This window comes from Gorilla gorilla, chromosome 1, assembly GCF_029281585.2.
Source record: "Gorilla gorilla gorilla isolate KB3781 chromosome 1, NHGRI_mGorGor1-v2.1_pri, whole genome shotgun sequence".
NCBI lineage: Eukaryota > Metazoa > Chordata > Mammalia > Primates > Hominidae > Gorilla > Gorilla gorilla.
Genome location: NC_073224.2, coordinates 219,492,479 through 219,501,627, shown reverse-complemented (window position 1 = coordinate 219,501,627; position 9,149 = coordinate 219,492,479). Strand labels below are relative to the sequence as shown.

Below are 9,149 nucleotides of genomic sequence, written 5' to 3'. Positions count from 1 at the left end.
TTCTCTGAAGTGGATCCTGTGGACCAGATCCTCAGGCAGGAGACCCAGGTCAGGCCCTGTGAGTCCAGAGTGAGCTGGTTTGTGCCCGAGTGAGCAAGCCAGGGAGGGCCAACGGCCTGGCTTCTGAGCCTACCAGGCTTTATCCAGCTTCCTGGTGTCTTTGTGCCTGTCCCATTTTGTCTCCCTAGATTCTCAGTAAATCTCTCAGTGTTTTTCTGCTGGGCCCAGGGGACTCAGAAAGAGCTAAAAACTCACACTGATCCTTTGTGGGGAGTGTTTGCAGCAGGAGGTGTATCAGGAGAACCCTAAGGGTCCGTGAGCTCGAGAGCCCCAAGCAGCTCGGTATTGCCAAAAGGACTGACCAGGGTTTGAATTGGCTTCCACTGCTTACCAGCTGTGGTTTGATCTTAGCAAGTTACTTCACTGCCGAGGGCCTCAGTTCATCTATCTGTAAAATGGGGATCATTGTAGCAACCCATATGGTGAATGACAGGATTCTCTTTGGGAAGAAAGTGATTTTTTTGTGTGTTTTCATTTTGGGGTGAGAATGAAATGGCACGATGAAAGGAGAGAACATAGCCCAGTTTCTGACAATGGCTGGCACCTCAGACATGCAGAATCTCCAGCAGAGGGGCAGGTAACTGGGAAAGAAAAAGACCCCAGGAATGATAATGAGGATGGCAATGATGATGAAGATGATGTTGGTGATGAAGGTGACAATGATGGGGATGATAGCAAGAGGACAGAAGAAAGCTTTACTAAATACCTACCTTATTGAAGGTTAGGCTCTGTTCTAGAAGTTTCTCGTGCAATATCTTACTGAATTCTCCTACCAGCCATCTTGTTAACCCATTTCACAAATGAGGTACCAGACCCAGAAGTTAAGTGACTTACCCAAGATCACATAGCTCAATTTCAGGTCTGTGCAACTGTGGGACATTAGTTCAATCTCAGTGAGTGGGAGACAGATGGAGCTGTTCTGGAAGCTGAGCCTGGGCCTCACCCAGGCAGAATTTTGCAGATCTATCATCCTCTGCAGCTTTCTGATCCTCTCTCTTGATTCATTCATTCAGCAATAAATGTCCACTGTGCCTGGCCTTGGGGCTGGGAACACTGGAGTGGCTCACATAGTTCCTTGCCTCTGGGGACACTCAGGTAGTCACAGGTGAGAAGGGAGAGAGTGCCAAGAAAACAATTAACTACAAAACAAAGCAATGAGAACCACCCTTAAGGCAATGGGAACACCAAGAGGGAGTGACATTCCACCAGGAGCAGGCTCAGAAGGCTTCACAGAAGAAGTGACTTTGGGGTGGGTTTCAAGGGATGGATAGGAGTTTGAGGACAAGGTGAAAATGGCGGAGGGAACTGTCTGAGCTAAGGCACGGGGAAAGGGAAGAAAATCTGGCCAGGGAGTGCTGTGGAGGGAGAGTCCAAAGTCGCTCTTGCTTGGGTATCAGCCAGAGTAGAGGGCCCATGGAGAGGTGGTAAGGGGGTGGATTACAAAAGGACCCACTGAATGCCAAGTTATGCAGTTTGGATGTTCCCAAGGGCAGTGGAGAGCCATGGAAAGGGGCTGAATTGGGGAGTGAGATGATCAGGTTTGTGTTTTCGAAGGCTGGCACTGGTGGCAGTGGTGCAGGGTATGGAATAGGCAGTGGTGGAAAAGAAGGAATTTGGAGAGGCAATAGGAATGGGTCTGGGCCCCCTTTCCCTGGGAGGAGGCCAGAGAAGGGGACTGACACCCCAGTGACGTCTATCTCAGACATCCTCTCCAATGCCCTTTCTCCTACTACTTGTCTTTCACTGGAGCAACTTGACACCCCGGAGTGGAGGGCGCAGACACTGGCTAAGCATCTGGGCCCTGAAGACAGACCCAGGTTCTGCCACTTACCAGCGGAGTGACCTTGGACATGCCACGGACCCTCTCTGAGCCTCAGTTTCCTCACCTGAGCAATGAGTCACTGCAAAATTGAATAAAATCACATATAAAAGGGATTAGCCCAGGGCTGGCATAAAATCGGTACTTGGCAAATGCTAATGATTATCCCCATTTGATAAATGAAGAAACAAAGGCCCCAGAAAGGGGCTGTGACAAAGCCGTGGAGGGCAGCTCCTCCTACTCCATGCCCTTCACCTTCATCATGTTTCTCCTGTAAATGGCCTCCTGGCCCCTCACTTTCCTGCTCTGCACAATGTATGAGGGACCCTCCTGGAGCCAGGGGTCAGGGCAGGGAAGTTGGCAGATACGTGGAGTATCAGAAGGGAGAAGCAATGGCAGCCGCAGGGGTTTTGTGAATTACTTCACTCCCCAGCCACACCCTCAAACTCCTCTCTCTCCCCTGCCGTCATCCGACCCCCCCGGCTATGAAACTCTCCTCTGGCTCCTTTCCCATGGAGCCATTCATGGGCATGAATGGCTTGTCCTCCTCCTCCTCCCCTGCCTTCCTACAGGGCAGATAAAATTCCCCTACCCAGGAGCAGAGTACCCATGAACAGGACTTCCTGGGGACCAGGATAAATAGTGAGCCCCCAAATTACCCTTGCTTGGGTATCAGGAGCTCTGGGTTCAAGTCCCAGCTCTGCCATTAACTCGCAGTAGAATCTGGATATTTTCCTTCTCAGGACCTCAGCTTCCCCATCTCAAACGGAGTGGGTCAGATTCGATGCTCTCTAAGGACCTCCCACCTCTGTCCTGCAGCTCCTTCTGCCTTCTGTTGGCTTCCTCCCTCCTCTCCTCTCCCGAGCCCTTTCCCGGTCCTCCCTGGTTTTCTCCTTCCAAGCCACAGCCTCAGACCTACCCACGGTTCCCACAAGCTTTGCTCAAGCTGCCTGGGGCTCCCAGGGTCCGAAGGACACAGATCCCACCCCAGCTGTGAGCATCCCCCGGCTGCTGTGGGCACAGTGCCTTCTGACACAGTGATGCCTGGGCCCTCCCACTCAGAGTCAGCGGGGCCCAAAGGAAAACCCCTCAGCTCTGTCTGAGCCAACTGCAGAGGTGGCCAGAGCTGGGTTTAAAAATATGAGAGCCCAAGTACCCTCAGTGCCAACTGCCCACACAGCCTGCAGGCTGTGCTGCCCACTTCCCAGATGTCATCATGGCCACCGTGGGTGGCACAAAGGGAATGTGGTGGGGGTGTGGTGAGCCCAGAGAGGCCCGGGGGTGGCTAGTGAGGGGGACGGACATTCCTCAGAGCCTAGACCACAGAACAGGGCTGTTTACACCATCTGGTCATACCCACTTCTTTGGTCTCTGGAAATAACCAAGCCAATTCTGTTCAGACTCACAGTGTCATAGGAAGTGGAGTCTAACGAGCCTGGAATCGAATCCTGAGTTGGCCACTTACTGGCTGTGTGACTTTGGGCAGGTCACTTGCCCTCTCTGAGCCTCAGCCCCTATCTGTAAAACAGAGATAAGAAAAGTACCTAATTCATAGGGCTCTTATGAGAATTTGATGAGACAATGCTGCAAAGAGGCTTAACACAGGGCCCAACCCGTAGTAAGGACTTGATCAGTGGTAGTTGTCTGGGCTATTACTGTTATCATGATGTGGTATGGCTGGTCTTTGCTAGAACTCCACCAAGGAGCAAAGGAGAGAGTAGGAAATGAGATGTCCTTGTTCCACTCTCTTGTCACATCCAGACCCCCCAAAGTCCAGGCACATCTGGCACCCATGAAGCTGACAATGGGGTTCCTTCTGTTTGTTAGATAAACAGGGATACTGGGGCCCAGAGAGGGACTGTGTCCTGCTCAAGCAAGCTGGCAGCAGGTAAGAGTCAGAAGCTAGAAATTTGTATGACCCTCTCCAAGGTGAGAAAAACATAGCACCCCTGGAACTGGGAGGGCCCCTAAAGATTTCCCCTCCTTTTTCCAGAAAGGGAAACTGAGGCCCAGAGAGGGAAAGGGATTTGTCCAAGTCATGAGAGAGCTAGGACCCAAGCCAGGATTCCCAGCTCCCTGACCAGGGCTCTCTCATTCCGTCCCGCCGCCTCACCCTGCTCACTCCTGCCCCGGCCCTGCCTGCAGTTCTCAGTCCCAGGGTGGGCAGCTGGGCAAGGCGGGAGCAGGAGCCTAGCCCTGCTCTGCTGGGGCTGGGGGCTGCTCTGCTCCCCCAATCCCACTGGAGCCTGCTGCATCCTTATGTAACCCGCTCCTGCTTTCATAACCCACTGCTGCTTCCTTCTGGAGTGGGAGCTCCGGGAGCAGATTGGAACGCAGGGAGACATGAGCTGCCTTCCTATGAAAATAGGGTCATTACCAGCACTTGGGCTCCAGTGCCAGCTAATGGCCTTCTCTCATGGCCTGGGGCCTGCCAGCCTCTCCCCAGGCCCAGGGAAAGAGGAGAGGCCCAGGTTGGACTGGCACCCCATGCCAGGGCAGGGCACAGAGGGAGATCATAATCTTGGGATGCGGATGGATTCTCTACTGCTCTGGCATCCAAGGCAGGGACCAGCTCCCAGACTCCAAAGACCCAGGCAAGTGTATCAGCCCTAAAGAGTTCCCTGGAGAGAGGCCTGCAGGCAGGCACGTTGGGGAGGCCATGGGCTCTCAGGGTTGAGTTGGAGTTGGAGCATCCTGGTCTCTGGCCAAGTAACTATAGACATGTCAGTTCACTTCTCTGTGTCTTCATTTCCTTATCTGGAGAATGGGACTAAATGAGGACCAACCTCATTGGTTGCTGGGAATATTAAATGAAATTCTGACTGGCAGGTGCCTGGCCTAAAATAATGGCTGAGTAGTCAGCATCCCCATTTAGCAGATGAAAAAACTGAGGCTCGGACAGGTGACGTGACTTTAGGAGAACACATCATCTAACAGCAGCAAAGCTATACATAAGACAGCAAACTCATCATGCGCTGGGCACATGCTACACAGACGTGGACTGAGCTTCTCCCCAAAACAGCCCTATGGGGAGGTGCTATTATTATCCCCATCTGACAGATGAAGAACTCATTTTAAAGGGGCTAAGTGACTTTCTTAAGGCACACACTTGGGAAGCGGCCGAGCCAGGATTTGAACCCAGGCATCTGGCTTCAGAGTCTGAGTTCTTTGCCACCCCTACAAAACAACCAGGACCAATAGACTGAGACTGCAGTAAGCAGGAGTTAAGCTAGACGCGAGTCAGGAAGTATGCCCCTTCGGCTTGCCACCATTCTTTAGAATCCCAGTCACCTTCCACCTTACCTCCCTTTGGCTGCCACTGTGCTGTGTGATCTTGGCTGGGCCACTTAACCTCTCTGGGCTCTTATCTCCGCATCTGAAACAAGGAGGCTGATCCCTAGGCTAACAATTACCAGGGTTATTGTGAGGACACATTAAGATAACGAGTTGTAAACTGCTTTTCAGCTGAGAAAGTATCACACAGCTGCGATGGCTCATCACTTCCCTGGCCTCCAACTCCCTCCAACTCAGCAGGAACCCGCTAATGGACACCAGGGGCCTCTCAGCACCTCTGGCTGTTCAAACAAACACCTCTCCCCTCACTGCCCCTCCCCTGGGCTGCCCTTTGGATACAGAGGCAAAGCTCCCAGTCTTCCCTCTAGTGCTGGGGCAGACCAGTCTGGACACTTGAGTCACAGCCTTCCTGCCTTCCCTCAACAGGGCATTCATTTTAGCTGAGCCCCTGCTGTGTGTTTCATGGGCACCCTCACACCTAATCCTCGTGATTACCTCCACGAAGCTGGGCTTCATCTCCCCCATTTTATAGATGAGAAGCTACAGCTCAGAGAGGTGAAGTCACTGGCCTGGAGTCACACAGCTGTCAACCCAGTAGAGCCAGAATTCAAAGTAGGTCTCCATGCCTTTAGTGGCCTCACTAACCCACTTCTCAGGAAATGGGTCTTGTGCCTATTTTGCAGAAGTGACTGATGCTCAGGAAGCTGAAGGCACTTTGTCCGAGAAGCCAGGAAGAGGAATGGCCAGGCTGGCAACTCAGAGCAGCTGCCTGCTACCAGGCCCGTGCTCCTCCCTGCAGTTGGATGTCTTGACCAGGATGCACAGATGAGACCTGTGACATCCATCCCCCCAGAGAAGCCAGGCAGGTGGACACCATCATTGTTGATGGAGAAGCTGAAGCCAGACAGACCTAGAAGTTTGCCCAAGTCCCAGGGCAAGGAGTGCCAGCGTGAGAACTGGACCAAGTCATGTCCCTCTCTGGACCTCAGTCTCCCCAGGTGTATGAGAAGTGCCAGACCCTGGCTTGGTCGAGTAGACCCATTAAGGCCCCTCCAACTCCAGGAGGTTGTGGCCTGGGCAGAAATCCCCAAGCCTGGCTGATCACCAGAATTCCCTGGGAACATGCTTAAACCCCCAATGCTGGGCTGCACCCCCCAGAATGTCTGATTTGGTGGAACTAGGGAGGGAGCTGAAAACCTGCATTGTTTTATCCAGCATGACCTCAGCTCACAGCCCCCAACCCCAAGCTTCTGTGATCAGCCAAGTCAAGATTCCCAATATAGGACAATTTTCCCAGTGCCAGATGGAAACCAGTCCCCTGTCTGCCTTCACAGAGTTCACAGCTGGGATGGGAGGTGGACTCAGGGGCCTGTGGGACTCTGGGGTAGGTCAGAGATGGCATCCAGGGGTCTCTGTTGCAGACCACTGCTCTGTTAGAATTCTAGATTTTGAATTGGGGTGAGACCTTGAGAAGTCTCAGCCTTCTTACTTGAGTAATTCTTCATTTGGCAGATGTTTATCAGCCCCCACTATGTGCCAGGCACTGTTTTCGGTGCCAGGGTGTAGCAGTAATACAATGCTTTTGCTCTCGTGCTGTTTCTGTAATGGCGCAGAAGACAGTCAATAAACAGCCAGAAGCAGCAGGGCCTTCCGCAGCTCCAAACAGCTTTCCCCAGGCATGATCTCTGCAAATCTGCCCTGAATCACAAGCTGGGAGCTTAGACCCCATTTTACAGATGAGTCACTGAGGCTCCAAATGCCATTTCCATACCATGTCTCCTCACACTGGGCAGGCGACACCACCGATGCTTCCCAAGCAACCCTGTGTGTCGGCTGCTGATTAGAACTTTCCTGTTGCCACGGCAACCCCCCTGGGGAGGCCTGCCCTACTTTGCGTCCCTGGCATAGGGCGGGCAGCCTCACCCCGCACCCCTGAGACAGAGAGATGGGATTTATCCCACTTGCTGCAAAACAGGTCCCACTGGAAGAAGAACCGGGCTCCCTCATTCAGATATTCAATCAATGTTTAGCAGCACCAACACTGTCCCAGAGACTGAGCCAGGCCCTGGGACAAGAGGAAAAATAAGCTGTGGTCCCTGCCCTTGCAAAGCACACTGATTCACAGGGGAAGCCGACAGATAGCCACGAGCCTGCCTGTGAGGCTGAGGACCACAGCAATGATGCCAGCAACTCAGGGCCAAGGCAGTTCTGAGCCCTTCCCAAGGATTCACTCATTTGCTTCTCCCATTAACTTTTGGGGTAGGTATCAACAGTATCCCCATATGACAGATGAGGAAACTAAGGCCTCAGAGAGGTTGAGAACCTTGCCCTAGGTCACACAGCTGAGAAGCAGGAGAGCCAGAACCTGGAAGACAGGGAGACTCTGAGCCACTCTGTAGGTGTTTGGTGAAGGGACCCTGACTCCATCAGGGTGGCCCAGGAGGGTTTCCCAGGGAAGGTATCTATCCTCCAAAGTGATCTCAGTAAGAGGAGAGGAGGGTAGAGATGGGAGCATGGTGGAGCGGGGACTCTGAGAGCTTCTGATCACTCAGTGTTGGGGTGAGTGGCCTAGTCCTCCACTCCGTGCCTGGTGAGACTCAGCTAGGCCTTGGGACACACGACTTGGGAAAAGAAAATACAATCCAGGTAGGCAGTGCTGGAGAGGGGCACCGCAGCTACAAGGCATGGGCCTCCTGAAAAGGCTGAAATGCCTCTGGAGGCTTCCAAGGGAGCAGTTTGGGACAGGTGTGCACACACTCCACTCCCTGCCCATCTTCCCACCCTTGGGCAACAACACCCTGTACCTACGCACCTGTGAGGAGGAGAGACTCGGAGTGCGGCCGGGCTTAGTCCTTGCAGTCCCCGCACAAAAATACTTTTATTTCCAGGTGAGTGTAACAGTTACGAGTGTGGACTGTGGCGCTGACTGCCTCTGAAAATGCAGAGAATAATCAGTCCTGTGTATATCATAGTGTTGTTGCAAGGGCTGGACGAACCAACACCTGCAAAGTTCACAGTACTTGGCACAGAGGGTGTGTAACTGTGAGCTGTAATTATCTTTGTAGCACGTGGATGCACATGGATCTGCATTTTTACACAGCTACATGTGTGCAGGTGTACAAGCCCATGCACACAGTGAGTGCACACCCATGAGAGCACCCCCGTATCTCGCCAGTATATGTGTAAAGCTACCTCCTTGAGTGGGCTTGAATGGACACTAGCTACCGGGGGGAGGGGGGGATTAGCAGGGAGGAGCCAGTAAACACAAGCACCCACAGGTGTCTGCAGGGAGGGAGAGCGCGGCATGCCCATCCCCAGCGAATAGGTGCCTGCCTGTGCGTGCACCTGGGCTTGTATATTGGCGGGGGTTGGGCGGCGAAGGGTTGGGGATGAGGATATGTGATTTGAGGTTGAAGCGTTACAGACCTGGGTTTAATTTATGTTGAGATGAGGAAGGATCTGGCTGTGTTTTTCTCCTTGAACCACTGTGATGTAAAGAAATCTCAGCTCTGCAAAACAAAGATCAATCAGCAGGGAAAAAAAAAGTGCTTGAGGCTTAAACTCCTACCACAGGCCCCCAGGGACTGTTAAAGCCACAGTTGAGGAAAGAGAAACATGATTAAGATTGAAGTCAGGAGTCCACAGAGGGGGAGTCACGCCAGCCAAGGGCTTTCCTGTTTTCCCAGAAAGGAGGCTTCCCGGAGGAAGCCATGACCCCTTGGAAAACACTCAAAAGCCTGTCTGGGCCCCAGCCTTCCCCAACCCATTGAGAAGATGAGTCTTCTTGGGAGAAAAACAAACCCTGCTTTCCCCACCATCACCTTGGATCTTACTTGGAGGGAAGGGACTAGAAAGAAAAGACTACTTGGGAGATTGCCCTGAAATAAGACCTCCCCTTTCTCCTTCCCAGGAGGATATCTGTGTCTCAAGCTATCGGCAGTTATACAAGACCACAAACCCAAGTAGCAAGGAGGAA

At 52.7% G+C, this 9,149-nt stretch overlaps 1 long non-coding RNA gene across 3 annotated transcripts in view; it reads right to left on the bottom strand.

Annotated features, from left to right (window-relative positions):
* Nucleotides 1–285: 285 nt before the first annotated feature.
* Nucleotides 286–9,149, bottom strand: part of LOC109029165 (uncharacterized) — a 31,601-nt gene continuing 22,737 nt past the window's right edge. The window contains exons 2-7 of one of the 3 annotated variants that reach the window (XR_010133791.1): nucleotides 8,600–8,682; nucleotides 7,986–8,105; nucleotides 3,345–3,397; nucleotides 1,892–1,961; nucleotides 895–1,141; nucleotides 286–641 (exon numbers count right to left, since the gene is read on the bottom strand). This is a non-coding gene — a long non-coding RNA (uncharacterized lncRNA). Of the gene's footprint in view, nucleotides 642–894; nucleotides 1,200–1,891; nucleotides 1,962–3,344; nucleotides 3,398–7,985; nucleotides 8,106–8,599; nucleotides 8,683–9,149 lie in introns of all 3 variants that reach the window. The other 2 variants (XR_008679694.2, XR_010133790.1) reach the window with 2 other exon arrangements.